At 41.4% G+C, this 18,569-nt stretch overlaps 1 protein-coding gene across 2 annotated transcripts in view; it reads left to right on the top strand.

Annotated features, from left to right (window-relative positions):
* Positions 1–18,569, top strand: part of Tk (Tachykinin) — a 224,209-nt gene that overhangs the window by 72,751 nt on the left and 132,889 nt on the right. The window contains exon 2 of one of the 2 annotated variants that reach the window (XM_083138140.1): positions 11,141–11,215. The exons of the other annotated variant lie outside the window; for it this stretch is intronic. The gene's annotated coding sequence lies outside the window, so the exon portion shown is untranslated. The remainder of the gene's footprint in view (positions 1–11,140; positions 11,216–18,569) is intronic. 2 annotated transcript variants of the gene reach the window in all.

The following is an 18,569-nucleotide window of genomic DNA, read 5'->3' as shown; positions in this document are numbered from 1 at the left end:
GAGGCGACTCAATAGACTTTTACTGTTCGCAAAATTGTTTTTTGTCATTGTGCAACACGAGTGCCCTTTACAGTTCAGCGTTTGATATAAGTATGCATTTCTTGGCTTTGGCTTTTACTAAGCACTAGTTTTAATGTGTGAATTTATTCATGTCTAAACAACGTGTTTCATTAAATTAAAAGCCGGCCCCGTGGCGGAGTTGTTAGAACGTCGCACTACGATGCCAGGAGTCTTGGGTTGGAATCCCGACTTGGACATGGATGTTTGAGAGGGTATATTCATCAATTTCATCATATTATTATTCATCCCCATCTTCGCAAATTACCCAAAAGTGGCACAAAATCGAAGTAAAATAAAGCAAATTAATCAATCAATCATTAAATTAAAAAAGCCTTGCAATTACTTACTTGTGAGACGAACATGATTAGCAATAACATTAGCACAGATAGGAATAACTTCCAAATAAATTGTAATAACATTACAGTCTGCGTGTTCGAAACGAGGCAGCAAGCATATCATGTTTACATTTGTTCGTTCGTAGATTTCCCCTATCTCACGTGTCCCTTGCAATTGTTGATATTGCATGATACACGAAACACTCCGTGGTGATGTGGTTAGCACAGATCGCTACGGCGCTAGGTGTCTCGGGTTTAAATCCTGGCCTAGACATTGGTGTCATTTGTTATTTCATCATATCATCCTCATCTTCGCGATTAGCCAAAGGTGGCAGAAAAGCGAATTAAAATAAACCAAATCAATCAATCAATTATGGAGATATTTTAGAATGAGTAATCTTGAATTTCAGTCTGCCCATTACTTGTCTTGGTCAGTTTATAAATACTGTCAATGCTTCTTATAACATCGCAAGTATCATTAATGTTTTGAATTTTGCTCAGGCAAGACTCCCAAGTTGTTGTTTTCAAGTCGTCTCTCTTAACGAGGAACGCTAGTGGCAACCCTGCCACGCGCCCCTGGTAGTTATGTCAGAGCAAGCGTTTGCTGTGTTGGGTTGCATACGTACAGGATAGATTTTAAGCGCTTATAGCGCAGAAACTAAGCGCTTTCGAGGTAAACTTTATAAGGAAAAGTTACTTGTTTTTATGATATCTACCAGCACCCAAGCGTTGTTGAAAGAGTTTTGCGACACCCTGTATATACTCGGATCAGCGCCGTTGCGGCGCCGCGAGGAACTACCAACGTTCTGCACAACCATATGATACTAGTCAACTGGTGTCATATTACCATAACATGTACACCAAAGATCGACCTTACATACAAACTCAATACGGAGTGAAAGGCAATAAGGTTCATTATATCCAGCGAAACTTATTACAAGGGAACCTTAAGATAACGTATATTCTGGTCATAAAGCTAAGAACACCTATAACTAAAGACAAATAGCTTTATGCACATTTACTTAACCCACCAATTAAACCGTTATAAAGAAACACTACAAGGTTCAGTTTGTGTTATTACATAATGAGCATGCGACCCTAACGACCAAAACCAAATTTTAACCTAGCTCCTCGCCGGGCACTTTACAAAATACACTTTACCTTTCTACTTCACGAAAATTCAATTGCTTTAAACTGGCATTTAGGTCATATTTATTTGGTTAATGCCTATTTTCCCGCTCCATACTCTATCCCGGGAATCTCTGGAGCAAGTCCGTGCATAATGGTAGAGATGGGAAGAGAGCATGTGAGCGGAAGAAGCAGCACAGGCTGGTAAGTGCAGTCGTTTCCCCCTCCACACAATCTCGTTCTCTACCACGATTTCATTGGTCGAGTCACTACTTGGGCACAAGTTTGCTTTCGTTCGCTCGCTCCAGAGATTCCAGGAACAGAGTATAAGTGGCGGAGCGGCCAGCGTAACGCGATAAGATGTCAGAGGTTTCAGGGTCCAACCCTGATGGTGTATCATTTTATCTGTCCCAACGTCTATTTTACTAGTTCATCATATCGATCTCATTAACCCAATAGCTACAACAGGGACATCAATTAACTGAAGAAGAAAGAAAGTATACCTAGGTATTTTGTGTGTTCAGGGTTGAGCACCCTTGTCCGCTTTCCGACCCAAACGTGTGTTTACCTTGCGCGGTGTAATAATTTGAAAAGCAATGATTAGGAATTGTTAGTGCATAGTTTAGTGCTGACAAGTTTAGACAATCTGTTCGGAGGAACAGACCAATATTCTGACCTGACAGGTAGATTCTCCACCATGACAATGCCTCTGCGAACGATGCGTTAATGATTCGAGAGTTCCTGGGTAAGAAACCCATTCGCGTGATTCTTTCCAAAATTAAAAGTATCCTGAACGGACAAAAATTTGCTGACATTCCTGAAATCCAACGCAATGTGACAATATTATTGCGAGGTATTCCGGCACCATCGTCTGACGAAGCGCATTGCTTCACGACCGCAACAGAAGCCACTAGTACAGAGAGGAGCAATTTTTTTATCACAAGGCCATTCCGGGAATTAAACTGTCACACCTCGTATATTTATCCTTTTGCATTTTACGTCCATATTTACATGCACAATTTTGTCACTTTTTATTGCATACAACATACCGATTTTACGAAGAAGAATTTGCAATACAAGCATCTCTTTACAAAGCATTAGACGGGGAATTAAAATGCTTAATATAATTTCTAAGCGTCTTCACAACTTAAAGCAGATATCCTTGTTTGTCTTTTGCTCATTATTAAACTTCTCAATGAGCCAACTTGTGATTCAGGTATTAACATTCATTGTTTTTGAAGGAAGTTCACGTATTCTAATTGAACAGACCGCGCTGTAGGCTTTGCTGAAGGAAGAAAAAGAGTGCACGTTTGACCCTAAAATTTGCTAGCTGCCTTTTGTTACTTCTCTTTAACGACTTGCAAAGAACAGAGAAGAAAGTCTTCATTCTCTTAATCCGGTTCTTCCTGGAGCCATTACGAAGACAAGGAAGCCAGGAGGAATGTAAAACCTTAGACAAACACAATGAACGTGGAGGTTCATATTTGCGGAAGAAATTTCCGGTCGACTTTCAACTTTTCTTTTGATTCTCTCGGCTCTTGACTGAAGGATGGATGTGGACTTCCGTTGTAGGAGATGCAAATAATGACGAGGGTGTCTGGATTTCTTGTGGACTTGATAGGTTATATCTTCAGGGAACTGCCAATTATAGAGTTCTTTCGGGTTCGGCTGCCTCATCTTCAGACACTAACGATCGTATCTTAATTAATTTCAACGTTTTGGAACCCTTCCGGGAATAGCCACTGTGAAATTAGGAAGGTGTTGGGCTGCTTGATATAGAAGTGGAGGAGTGAGCAGCATTGTAGAGTGCTTGGGAGGATGGACACTAAACAGAAAATGGCCGTGTAAGTATCCCTCCCACCCCCAATCCTTACCCTGCTGCATACGACCACGGGCCATGCCCGATTCCTAACGATTCATTGGCCACTTAAATACATGAGGAAATTTTAAAAAAAAATGCAAGGATTAACACTCAAAGAAAGGGGGAGCTGTCAGACCCAAGCAACAAGCAACACTTTGGGCGTCCTCGATGGCGTAGTGGTAACGTCGTTGCCTTGTGATCAAGGCGTTCCGGGTTCGATACCCGGTGGAAGCACATTGCACAATGGTTCGGATCCCATTGTAGGCCCAGCCCTGATTACCCTATCTGTGCATAAAGTGAACTTAAAACATCAATTCCAACAAGCAACAAGTTTTGCTCGGAAACGAACTATCAGTAATGAATACTACCTTACGAAGTGAATCGACTGATGATGATGTCGCTTGTCGCTTACGTGTTGCTCGGACTGGGCAGCTTCCTTAGGAAGATTTCACACTGAAGCAGTAAGGGACACGCGAGAAATGTCCCTCCAATCAACAGCAACGTTTCTCACCGTAGCGACATGACCAGCCACACACGCCTGCGTTGGATTGGTGAAATCGTAAAGCGACAGGTGTCGCTTGGAAGCTAACCCTCAGTTATAAATGCAACCTTGCGTGTCGTAGTTTTCTCAATACCATACACCGTGTCGCCTTGGTCTATTCGTCCATGCGTGGTGGATGTTTTGCTGTAGAGTGAAGGGGCCCATGTCGCTTGTCGCTTGCCGGTTAGATGTGAAATCCACTTGTCGATCGGTGGCTGGCGGGTCCGATTTTAGTGAAGAGCTAGTAGGAAGAAAACTGAGTAACAGAGAAAAATCTCAGGAAATTAGATCAACAGTTACACATACTTATTGGAAACACCATTTCCTAATAAGTATGTGTAACTATTGATCTATTTTTTTCATTTATTTCCTATTAGCCCTTCACCTAATTCGGACCACCCGCCGCCGCTACTTGTCGCGTGTCGTTTCGATCTGAAATCCCCCATAGAAAGCGTGAGGCAGAGTGAGAGAAAGTGAGAATAAAAGATAGAAAAGCGGAAGGAGAAAGCAAAGATAAAAAGAAAGACAGAAGAAGACGAAGAAAGAAATAGGAACAGAAGGGAGAAAGATATAGTGAAACAAAGGAAGAACCAGTAAAAGATAGAAGGAGTGGAGCTCAAATGATAATATTCCCTCCACCCTCTCCAAGCAATTCTCTGCCGACGTCGAAGCGTAGCGACCATTATCCGCCAGCATATTCTTTTTGGTTATATTTCATAAACGGCTGACAATATCATGCAGGATCTCCATCGATCCGACAACACCGCTGCTGCGATATTGTGCAACTCATGTCTTCATTCCGGGACGACGAGCAAATTACGACATTGGCTTCGTTGTTGTTTTTTCTTTCTTTCAACCTTTACCAATATCCCCAGCTGGTGTACCTTGGCGACAACACCATCACATAACGCAAGAGAATGGTCTCGCTGTCATACGCTCAGTGTTGCCAAACCCGTTCTTGTGTTATACCCCTATGAACGCCAGTAGCACGGTTCACGTTTTTACAGGAGGACGAAAGTTCAAACCGTCGTTTTCTCGGCCACTGCAGGCAAAATGCTAGGATGGTACATTTAATGAAGACCACTGACGATTCTCGATATGGACCATAGAGGTAGTGATGTGGCAATCGCCTCTAGCTACAGCAGTTGCCTCTACATATGCCATACTCTGTCCAGGGAATCTCTGGAGGGAGCGAACGAGAGCGAGTCTCGATCCTGGGTTGAAATCCCGGCGTGGGCATGAGTGTACGAGTGTCCGTCCCTTCATCAATTTCATCATATCATCACTCATTCTCATCGTTGCGATTAGCCAAAGGTGGCAGAAAAGCGAAGCTAAATAACAAAAATCAAATCAAATCAAAGTAGTGACTCGAAAGGGCCGGGACAATGAACACGTACAAGGGAACGGGATTGCGTTTTGGGGGTAAAGCGACCGCAGCTACCAGCTGTTTGCATCAGCGTGTATTGCTTTTTTCATCCACTCCCTCGCTTTCTCTCCTTCTCTACCGTTATGCGCGGCCTTGCCCCAGAGATTCTCAAGATAGAGTGGGCCCCAGAGTGGCTCATAACAGTAATATTGAGCTTTAATAACGTGGCCTTATTGAAATACTGATTAAATATTCTGATTCGAATGTCTTATTTTTTTCCCGTTGCTTTAATAACTTAGTACAATGAGATGTGAATTCGGTATATCCTGTGATGAGAATTTTATGTAAAGCGAATAAAACTTCCGAAATAAAAATTTTGAAAATATTCCAAAATAATTTCTGTTTTGAAAGTTCTACGGTAGAGTTTGAGGCTTTATAATGGTATCCGACCTTCTGTTGAATGTGCATCCACCAGTACTCGAAACAGGAACCTCTTCATTACAAGGCGACAGAACGTACCGCTTCACCACCGCTCTGTGACCGAATCGTGGTTTGTAAATTATGTAGCAAAACAAGGTGTTTAGCTTAAGGCCAGCACAAAAGAAACTTGCTGCCTCTAGCCCGTACAGTCGCATGTATGGGTAAAATTTACCCAGCTGATTTTGAAATATATAGATATATTGTATTGATCATTTCCAATTAGTACCTGAGACCACCCTTCTCGGTATCTTTCCTGTAAACTCTTCCGACTGTCGAGACCTTGAATTATCTGTGAGACTTCCTTAGTTCCGTATAAACACTGCACTGGCGTACGCAGGATTTCTTTTCGGGAGGGACTGGAATTGTAAAGGTGGCTAGTGCATAGCTGCTTTCAAGGGAGGCGTCATACACATTATATAGTTCGTATATTAAAAACTTTCCACTCTGAAAAATGACAATCGGGGGAGGGGGGGATTTTAAGGGGAAATTTGCATGTATGAACTCTGTTTTCCCGAGTTCTTCACCGCTTTTATTTGAAAATGTTGATATTCTGAAAATTTCGGAGGGGCTGTAACCCCTTCAGCTCCCCTCTGCGTACGCCAGGAAACACTGCCTGGGCAAATTTTACTTGTACGCGAGCTCATACGTTTCAGTATGGTATTTCAACATGTTCTTCTTTTATCAATTACGTCAATTGCACAATGCAATAAAAATGTTCAAACTTACTAAAATCAAATTAATCGAAAAGGTATGATTTAAAACAATTATAAATTCCCACTTAAGAAGCAATTTTCCTTGTGGATAGTACTAACCGAACGTTCTTCTTTGCGTTCTGGCAGAATTCATGCAACTCTATTGACAAAATAAGGTTTTAGAAAAATCCCCAAGACTAGGTGCATGTTTCTGAGGTTGGCCAAACTGCAATCGCCGTCGTAACTGCCACCTGAAATGGCGCAAGACGCATACGAACGGGGGCCTGCTGCTGAATTTTCATCAAAACGCCAAGACCATGCATGTCAAGTTGGTGTTAAAACAATTACCGCTCGAAGCAATGAAAGAGTCCGAAATTGGGATCCTTTGTGATGACGACGTGTGGCACCGAAGTTTGTTCCAGGCGCAATGAAATTGATGCATTAATTAGTCGGTGTTGACCTGGATATAAACCGTAATTACGGCAACACTGGGATGATAGTTTGTTTTTTTACGGTGGATGCTTAAAAACTCGTGAATTAGTAAACATGTTGCGCAAATATCCCGTCGAGTTTAACGTCCGTTTCCCAACAAACCAGACTGACGTCAGTTACTAAGTCCAAAAGGGTCTCGTAAAGTTATACAATGCGTTTATCGATTCTTTAAGATGCTAAATGTATCTTACGATAATTATCTTTATGGTTCAATAAATATACGCACACCCTGTATGATAAAGTGGCTATATACTATAGCGAACTGAAACTTTGAGCAACGGAAGTAGGCCTAATCAGATGATCTGGGTTGATTCATTGACACGCAAGCAGCACGTCCTATATAATAAAGCTTCACTACGTTTTCAGCTTCATTATTGGAAAATGTACTTCTTTTAATAATCAAATTACCAATGATTGTAAGAAAGGTTCCTTTAAAACATTGGTATGAAACGACGTTTGTATTATTACATGACGCTTCTTTGGTACCTCTGGCTAATCGCGATGATAAGGAAGAAAGATGATTAGATGCAGGGATGTATCTGGAATCTTTAATCTGGAGGGATGGAAATGCATTTTTACACGGTGTAACTGAAATTTAGCACCAAAATGGACTTAAATTGTTGCCTTTTTGAGACATTTTAGGTGGTATTTGGAGGATTAAGAATTATATTGGGGGTCATTTCCTCGTTTTAAACCAAAGTTCATTTCTAGTAGAATCAGTATTTTAATTTAATTTAAAATAGTTCATTAACAACCCTGCCTGTATTTGTATTTTTTGTTACGTTGTTTTTCTTCCTTGTTAAATAATTGCGACGATGAAGATGAATCATTATTACACGAATTTGATGAAGAGACACGTCCAAAGGAACATCAACGCCCTTCCTGGAATTCGAACATTGAACCTTCGGTACGGAGCCAACGCGAACATACTCACCGATTTAATGTGACACCGGTAACGTAATAAGTCTTGTAATGGTGTGATGCACCTTTTTCAATACTGTTTTTATGCAGTAACAAGAAATACAACTCTGTTGATGAGTGGTGCACATTGTCCGTTTCACAGTACTCACCTCTGTTGTGAACGATAGCACTGATGGTTGAAATCGTGAAGTGTGTACATAAATTTCCATTTGAAAATCCAATGGAAAATTTTCATGATAGAAATATGACTGATATTTTTTTATGGGCACAGTCGCAGGTGTGTAGCTAAAGAGGCAGCCGAATCACGGTTGCTGCTTACTCGGCTGATGAGTAGCCAAATCTTGGGAGCTTGCTCGGCTGAACCAATAACCAAATCACGTGTGATTGGCTGAACCGGCAGCCGAGTGACAGAAAGTTGTTCCTATTAACGAGTAGCCAAATCACGGGCGCTTGCAATACTGAACGAGTAGACGATTCACCGGTGATTAACTGAACGAGCAACTGAGCCACGAGCGCCTGTTTAGTGTTTGTTATTCATCACAGCAAAACAGCTATACTCTGTCCCGGGTACCTTTGGAGCAAGCGAACGAAAAACAAGTCTCTGCGCAAGTAGTCACGCGAGACGGTTCCACCAGTGAACACGTGAGAGGAATTGCGTGGGGGGGGGTGGAACGACTGCAGTTTCGATCCCCCCCCTTCCTTCTCTTCAGCAATGCGCGGTCTTGCTCCACAGATTCCGGGGACAGGGTATAGAGTAAGGAGAATGTAATCAGGAGGCGTCTGATTTAGCGATGCACAGAAGAAAGACTCGACACGTCTATAACTTAAAAAGTCAGCCTCAATCAACCTCTGCCCCGTCGTGAGTTTCTTGCATTCTACACTGTGGAATAAATCAAATTTCCAATCAGTTGTGATTAATTCGATGCAGGTAAATAATTTAAAATATAAGCTGTTCGTTGTTTTCTGCCATATGGAAATCTGAACTAATGCCAGGCAACACCACATCGTGTATAATTTTCCATGCATCATTCACTCACAACAAATGACCTGATTTTTATTCTTCTCTTGTGTATCGCACGCGTATATGGAAATGAAGTCCATACATGTAACTGTCAAATGAATTTATTGAATTGTAAATTTGCCGCAGAATTGTATCTGCAAGTATTGATTGAAGAGTAAATTTTGCAGTGTACCGTCGCTACTGCAGTAAAGTTTATTAGGATATTAACACAGGTTTAACAAAATTATGGAGGACAGTACTCTAAATGAATTTTCATAATATAACCAAAGAGCAGTGGCTGCGATTGTGTTCCAAAACCGGGGAGAAAAGGACAGTATATTTCCCTTTGTAGATAAGGTTTAGCATAGTGCGGGGGCAAAAGTGGTTAAAAGTGGGGGAGTAACTGCCCCCTCGCCCCCCTAATCGCCGCCACTGCCGAACAGTAAAGTACCAAAAGGTAACATGAAGTGAAATATAGATATGTCGGACAGTATGAAGGTAGAGAGTACCGTAAGTTATGAGTGATTATATGATGAAGGGACACTCACAAAGTACACCCATGTCAAGCTGGAACTCGAACCCGGAACCCCTGGAGCTGTGCCACGCTAGAGTAACAACTCAACCACAAAGGTTGGGTGCTACAACCACAGTTTTTCTTAAACTGTCTCCCGAGGCATTTATTTGTACGACTTAAGGTTTTCTGCATGTCTCGTTTTGTAAAATTAATAATTCAGTCTTATTGATGAAATTTGACCTCCTGGAAAACATAGTGTTAACATCCACTTAACTATGGTTCAATTTCTAGTGTAGGTACAGTCACCGCCAATAAAAATGGGACACCTAGATCCTGAAATACAGACCACCGCTCAGAAGAAGATCCCTGCCGGAATTCAAGTGACGTAGGGGCAGGCGACTCCACTATTAACGTTGGGGGAGTGCACCCTGGGTCTGAAACAAGCGCTTTGGTCTCGCTGTAAGCTGTAAGGCTTGATTCACATCTACGCTCAAATCACTGTCCGCGCACGGTTAGGGGGTATCCACATTAGCGGTCAAGGTACGATCATTGTCAACCTGGTGTTGATTTCTTGACAGAGTATACCGATTTTTTCTTTTGATTTTTTTAATAAAGAACCTGACGATTGTACTAACTACAATGTTTAAGATATTTTTAACGACGGAATTCGCTGTTACAGCACTGGCGTTCGAAGAAAATGGCAAAAAAAGGAACATTTATTTGCACTTACAATGTGCAGAGCTACAAATGTCAACAATGGTAAACATTACTTTGTCGATCTAGGTTTGGCATGAAAATTTTTGGGCTGATTGGTTCATATTGACATAATAATTTCTTTTATTCGAACGTTTCCGACACAACACGGCTAAATAATGTACAGGATAAGCAATACGAAAATATTCTGTACACTGAAAACAAAAAACAGCAACCAATGAGAAATAAACAAATTCATAATTCAAGACGAATTGAATTCATGATGACATTCATGTCAAAATCATTGAGAATCACATTACGGTGAAGTGGTGTTTTCCTAATTTTTCCGGGGAAACAAGTTTTCTCATCGGTGGCCGATCATTCCGTTCAAGCGATTCTTTCCGAATCCTCTTGATTGTCGGCTCCGACAAACCTGTTGCTGCAGACGCACGCTTGGTGCTCTGCTTAATTGACAGATTTCTTTTCTTCAGATTCACGATCTCAGAATTCAATAACTTTGCTGATAATCTCACGCGCTTCACTGTGCACGGTAGCACCTTTCCTCCTTACACCTGCCATAACTCTTAAAACACCACGAAAACCACGCAAAATCCCCCAAAAATCACAATAACACACCCACGCACAAGCACTTCCACAACGACAATGACCGCAGCGGAAGACTTCCTGCTACCCCTAAAATCTGCAAATAGACCGGTCTTCCCCTTTCCCTCCGCACGTCCTCTCCCCTCATTTGGGGATCTTCTCGTGAGCGGTGAGCTGTACTCTCTTCTCTGCAAGGCGTTATGTGTGTTGCCTAACTCACGGCGATAAGTGGATGTTAATAATAGTATTAGACATAATGCCTTGCAGCGAAGCGAGTATTTCAGGATCTAGGTGTTCCATTTTTATTGGCGGTAACCGTACATTCCGGTGTTTTAAATTCCACCATAAATATAAATCCAGCCTCAATTATTATTTAAGTTAATTTATCGAAATTAGAAATGTTACAACGGTTCAACACAATAGTTAGAAATAACAATGTTCTCTTTCTTTGCAGGTGAGTCAACTTTCAAGAATTCGCACAAGTCTTCTGACCATTGAGAGTATTTTCATTCGCACTAAAAGAGATCAGGTTTGTTGTATTGGATTTATTAATATCGTATTATGATGGATATGTCACATACATCACATGGCCTATTATAGAGTAAACCCAAGATTGTATGTAGCCCACACAGGTTAACCCATGAAACACTTTTGTATTTTAAAATTTTCGTGTGATGTGGTTTTAAAGAACAGCCTCACAAATTTTCACAAAACGGCTCCTCTTGTACCATTTAGCCTTAAATAATTCGTTCCAGAGATTATTTTAACATGTGTTAACGCATACGTGAGAAATGAATTGCATAATACTGTCAAGTTATGATTAAGCAAGTGAAGGACATCTATGTGACGTCATTTAATGGTGTTCGTTTGTGTATATATGTGTGTATACAGGGTATTTCCGTGACCTTGATTCAAACTTACACGGTGGAAGGAGACTGACGAAAGTACCAATATGAGATAAGGAACTTCGGTCCGGAAACGCACCATTAAAAAGTTATAAGACAAGGCTAGTTGGGGCTTCCTATGACAGTGGAATAAGACAGCTGAATGATGCGGCTTGTAGATTTAATACGGACGTCACTGCAGTGTATCGTAGCACTCTATGACGAAAACGTTACAGTAGTTGCTCGAAATGGCGGCCCCAGCGTCGCAAGAAGTTTCGTCGTATTCACTCTGCTTCGTTCTGACGATATGGCAAGGATTCCTGCCAACAGGTCCTCCTCACTCAAACGATTGACGATTGGGTGCTGAGGCACACGCCTTGCATCCCCTCCTGGCAAGAATCCTTGCTGCCTGTGATATCGTCAGAATGACTCCGGGGATGTTACAGCAGATGCGGCAGAGCTTCTTGCGATGCTATCGTGCCTGGATCGACACTGGGGGCCGCCATTTTGAGCAACTTCTGTAACGTTTTCGTCGTAGAGTGCTACGATACACTGTAGTAACGTCCGTATTAAATCTACAAGCCGCATCATTCAGTTGTCTTATTCCACTGTCATAGGAAGCCCCAAATAGTTTTGACTCGTAACTCTCTAATGGTGCGTTTCCGGACAGGGATTCCTTATCTCATATTCGTACTTGGCTCAGTCTCCATCTACCCTGCAACTGTGAATCAAGGTCACGGAAACACACTGTGTATATATACATATTCCATTTTGAGTAAACCAGAAAGGAATGCACGGGTACATGAGGCGGCACCCACGTGTGTTATCGACGGGGGTTACTTGAACTAGCGCCCTTCGGTCTCAGAAGCAAGAAAGCAGCTGCGATGGGACTCGCGCCACCCAATAAAAAATCCGTCTGAGAAGCCTTGGCCTTCGGGAGGACTGTTGCGTCATGGAAAATTGAATTGATTGAAATAAAACTTTTGGATGCGTAAGCTCTTAGGCTATTTGCACCGGTCACATTATATGGAGCCAAGTCCCTAAACTCAAGACGTGTGTCTGAGAGCTAAAATTTACTTTTCCTAAGTTAAATGTTGAAGCTATAAAGGTGCGCTCAGTACATATAAGGACGAAACAGTACAACACACGCTTTACGGAGGATTATACTGATTACTGATTGTAGGTCCAGACGCCAGAGCCTCGTTGACCTGCAACATTGATAAGATAACCCCTTACAGCTTACACCCTACGCCGTGGATAAACAATATAATATAAACGTTTACAGGAAACCCTACGTCAGATACATCAAAATATTATAAAATCTCGGATTACTATACCGCTCGCAATTCCAACTTGCGGGCGGGAAACAACGAATCAGCGATCAGTTGAATTCTCTTCGACTGACATCGGACATTTTCGTGCTACAAGGCACCGAATGTTGCTGGAGGGAAGAAACAAATGAGCGTCGGATACAGAGCATGTTGCCAACGTACCGCAAAACGGGGGGGAGAGAGACAGAGAGTTGACCAGTGCCGTTACTGGATAAAAGTCATACAATAGTATACAAAGCACGGAAAATTAGTCCACAAAACACCCAAACACTGAACGAACAAGCTAATAAGAACAACTGACAAAACAGGCGTACGCTTGGCAACGTTGTAACGGGAGAGCGATGTTGCCCCTACAGCTTTTACTTCGCAAGTGAGGTTGTTGACGCTCATCGAGCCACCCACACATCCCCCCGAATAAGATTGGTGGACAGATGGAGCTATGTAGCAAGAAGTAGGTCAGCTACCAGTTGGGCATGCGATGAGTATAAGGAAAGAAGACGTAGACTCTGAGCGAAAATACTGGCACGCCACTGAGTGTGCATAATTTACTAGCATTCCGATATGAATTAAACATCTTGTAATAGTTAATGACGCACTTCCCTTCAATATATTATTCATTTTGGTTTCCAGTTAGAGTAAAAGCCACTTTACCCAAATTGAACACAAGTATCGGGAACAATTAGTGATTAATTAACAAAGCATGTACCATGCCACAGTGTTTTTATGCAGTGGTTGAACGTTAAACCAGTAGTGCATAAATTGTATGCAGTGAGTGCTTTATTGTTGGAAGTGGAGACCTTCCCAATTGTTGAGTGGTAACATAATCACATTGTAATCAACGTGCTTCCTGTTGATTGGTCGACTGATTGAGTGATTGATTTGCTTTATTTTACTTTGCTTTTGTGCTCTTTTGGCTAATTTGCGTAGATGTGAATGAATGTGAGTGTCCATTCAATTTCATCATATAATCAAACATCTATGCCCAGGCCGGGATTCTAACCCGGGACCCCTGGAATCGTAGCGCGATGTGCTAATCACTCCGCCACGATCACTTGACTGATCGAACTCTGTCATGTTCTAGTAGCGGTGCGACTTATGTAGACCTACAGGGTTCGAAGCAAACCTATCGTTATCATTATAGCTGTCGTGGTTGACTACTTATCGAAATTTCTGATCGTGTAGAATGATATTACAGACGAGTCGAGTGCCACCGAAAGTTCCGATTCGAGTCAAGGCTTGGGCATCGGCGTACTCTGTGATTGTTCCTTTTTAAATTTCACCTAATAATAATAATCACTCATTGGCATCGTCGCGATTAGCATATAGAGACAGAAAGGCGACGAAAAAAATACAAATATTCTTAACTGCTGACCGTACATGCTCAAAACCTTCCTCACGGACGACTGTACATTGCGAAACCAAGTTTTAAGTTTTTTCACAAGCGATAGTCTTTTATGTTGGCAGGCATGATGGTATTTGAAAGGAGGATAAGTGAGAATTTCCCCTACTTTTACTGCATCCCTTCTGGTTGCTAGAGTATGACACTTGGTAGGCAAATCTACCATTGCGCATCCCGAGATACCAAATAGCAATTTCAAGTTGAAAGAATTACAAATTGAAATGAGTCACTTTCCTTGTTTTTATTTCTTAGCCAGGTGATTTTCATGTATCTTTTTCTTGCGAAATTTTTACGTAATATAATAATACCGTGCGTCCATTTCGATCTGCAGCCGAGAGATCGGGAGAAGCGTGGCGGGCGGCACTGACGGAGATGCCGACATTTGCGGCCTGAAATGCCCGCTTATTTTTATGGACATATGCAGACATTTATATAAATATTGCAAAACGAGCACTAACCTGTGTTATAAGAGTATGGTTTTAATTTTAGTAGCTTAGTGACTGAATGTGCCGATGATTTTGACACGCCCACCTCTTGTGAAACACTGCATAGAGGTTTGTTTGGAGAACGTTCTAACGCTGCACCAATATCATCGAGTTTTGCTTCGGTTAGAATCCGTCGTTTTTGCTTAGGTGTTTTAAAATTTAACGATACAGTTTCTCGTAATTTAAGGACAAGATGTCTAACCGTATCTCTGTGTGGAGTTGAAACGCATGGGAATTTCTGTACAAATTATCTACACACGTCTCGACACGAGTTTGTTTTCACGTAGGTAAATCTTTGTTCTAACGTGAATCTTGCGGCTGGCATTCCAATCGTCTCACTGACACGTCACACATACACACTACAATAACACAAACAAGTAACTGCAAGTAACCAAGAATAACACTCTTGCGCACAGTACGAAATTAACACGCTCTTGGTTTACATTGCTCGCCACTATATTTACAACTCTGTCTTCATCTAGTCGCGAAGGAACAAAAAACTCGAGCTCGGATATTTCGGATTGCAAGGAAGCTCACGAAAACCATTCACTTTTATCGGTTTCGTCTGCAGTGTAATCCTGATACAGTGTTGCACATTCGAAACCGCCAAACGATTCCCATGGCCACAAAACTCTTTCAAGGATATAAACTTAAACAGGACGTTACTGGTCAAAACTATGATTAAAATGCTTTCTTATCTGTGGCTCTTAACATCGTTTCTATAGCGTATTTATTTCTGTATATAAGATCAGAACTTGGATGAATTACATAAGAACTTTTGCGTGTTATAACACAGGTTAGTGATCGTTTTGCAATATTTATATAAATGTCTGCATATGTCTATAAAAATAAGCGGGCATTACAGGCCGCAAATGTCGGCATCTCCGTCAGCGCCGCCCGCCACGCTTCTCCCGATCTCTCGGCTGCAGATCGAAATGAACGCACGGTAGTAATCTCCTTTCAAGCATGGAACGGATATGTGGAAAATGAAGCAAAATAGGGCTTTCTGCATGTGGCACAGGCTGATGAAGTGATATAGCTGTGACATCTGCAAGATTTTGTTCATGATTTTCCTCAACATCGCTCTCCCACCCACACACAGCTTGAATTTGAAATTAAAATGTATCCATCGTAAGTGTAATTAACAGTCCCGTATAATAATTAATGCAAAACTGTAATTGAAATAAAATTACTCATATGTAATTTTCGACCTATATTAGCTTTCCAGCACAATGAGCATTTTAAAGGATCAACTCCTGCCCGTTCATTAATAATCTAGGCACAAGAATGTTGTAGAGGCTGTGAAAAATTAGAATTTTCCCAGTGATTTATCCATTTCTTTTTATTCTATCTCGGTACCTTTCTGAAGGTTTGTAATTTATAATAGTTTTGACGCTAAATTTTCAATAATGGATTTCCTTAAATTTCCTTCGTACGATTTTGTTGGTCATCTCAGCAGCAAATGTTTCATGACAGCCTATGTCAGGATTTGTTTTTTACATTTAGCTGCTAGGTAACTTCTGTATGCCCCGTAAGTTACAACATAGCACGGAGGCATATGAGGGAGATGGGTGGAGGTAGAACTTACATAGTCGCAAGGTCGGCCACTTTGTGGGTATGAAGTAATCATTACCATACTCCGGCTACTTTAACACCAGGGTATCTCCTTTGGTACTCATTTATTAGTGGCTAGGTGAACCTCAGAGCCACTTCGTCCAGGTACAGTGTTTGAAAAGTTCCCACCTGAAACCACTCATCCAGAGAATCGAACTCCAGTCTTGCGCCTGACAATCAGGCGCCCTTTTATGTAGAACAAAAAACTTCTAAGTGGCAATTTCCCGCCATTCTTTTTCTCTGCTTTCTTATATCCATTTTACCTTTTTTCACTCGGGACAAACAAACAGACACCCATGCAGGGTGGCGACAGACCTGGAAAACCGGGAAAAGTCAGGGGAGTTGAGGTGTCAAAAGTCAGGGAAATGTCAGAGAATTTTGTCTTCATTGACTTTTTTTTTATATAGATATCGTTATGGAACTCGGCACGGGAACAGGAAATGTTGTTGCTAAGTTTCGGCCTCAATTTTTGGCCCCTTTTATGCACAACACAACCACATCGCCAGAGACCAGTGATGGCAGGAGGAGAGAGAGAGAGAGAGAGAGAGAGAGAGAGAGAGAGAGACACACAGAAATTTCCGGAGGGGCAGCAAAATGTGTTAAGTGTCTAAATATTACGTGGAAAATACATTGAATTATCATTTTTCTTGTCCGTATGGGAGTAGTAAGGGGACAGAACTGTCAACAGATGGAGGGGATGGGAGAGGGCGGCGCCGTCCGATAGTTATCGGACGTCGTAGTAAGGCATTTTGTTGGACAAACTGAAGGAACATGGAAACAAATAGGCTCCATTGATACATACGATTTTTGTCGAATATCGCCATCCGACAAAGTATCTCACTACAACATACGACAGAAATTGCACGCATAGCACTCTTATGGAATTGATTTTTGGTGGATGTCTTCGGACTGCAACATTCAACAAAAATCGCATGCATAAACAAGAAGAGCTCTAGACTGCAAATATGCTGCTGGAATTTTATTACTCTTCTGGCTCACTTCACCTTATTTAATGTAGCAGTGCTTACGAAGGTTTTCTTTCATCATCCTGACGCATTACTGGTTTCGCACAAGTTAACATACGTTTACAATGACATTGCACTATTCTTAGATATCGAGAAGAATCCAACAAAACGGGATATATATTGAATACTATCACGAAAAAGCGAAACATGTGCACTGGTGAATGTTATATTTGGCAACTGCATGCGCCCAACCTTAAATTTTCTGCAACACTAGTATTGCAATGAAATTAACGCCACTCTCTGTCCTGTCTGTTTAAACTCGTGAGAGATGGTCATTAATCTCTCACAGAGTAAGGTTAATGTTCAATATTATGAAATTAAATACTAATAATAAATACGTAAATATTTTAATATCATATTTACTCGAATCATTCAATCATAAAAGCATATCACTTTCTTCAAGAATTGACTTTTCTCTGCCAGCCCTGCTAAATTTTCACTTTTCATCTACTGATTTATACGAGGGGTGACCAGAAAGTAATTTCCAATTAGTAGGGACCTTGATTTTTCGCAAACGCGAAAACCGTGAAAAATGTTAATTGCTGCAAAGTTTTGTTTAAGAATGTGCAGTGATGTCTGGACACATTTTTCGCCCGTTCGAAATATCGAAATAACGCGAATTTGGCATAAAATGCGAATTGTTGGCGTTTATAGCGTTTTTTTTAAAAAAAAAAAAAACAACGAAAAATTCCGTGAAATCCAACATTCTTGTCCTTTCTAGGCTTAAAGAAACAAAATGTACCATATTTGTGTACATAGAAGTGTTCCAACATTTTATTCAAGAGTAAACTATAATGCTTGTTATACATGGAATAATTCCGACAGCCACATTAAATCATGTATTTCCCACGATTTTTTCAACTTCTATCAAAACAATTTGCATCACAGAGCAAAGTGGGAGGGTTCTAACAGGAGATTGAGTGCTTATCTACCGTCACACGGGAGCCACATCTTCAGTATTTGTTACGCGAGATGTGTTTTGAATTACCAAGCTAAGTGTGCACCATTGGTATTTGTCGAGCGAGCAATCGATAGGGCATCTGACTACCATGCGAGAGACCCGGGGTCGATCCCCTGCGGGGGAGAACAGGGATCTTTTCCACCTGTTCAAACTGCTCCGGCGCCCACCAAGCGCCGTATCAAGC

The sequence above is a fragment of the Lepisma saccharinum genome, chromosome 1, assembly GCF_977018435.1.
Source record: "Lepisma saccharinum chromosome 1, izLepSacc3.1, whole genome shotgun sequence".
Taxonomy (NCBI): Eukaryota; Metazoa; Arthropoda; class Insecta; order Zygentoma; family Lepismatidae; genus Lepisma; species Lepisma saccharinum.
This window is presented reverse-complemented; position numbering and strand designations above follow the sequence as displayed.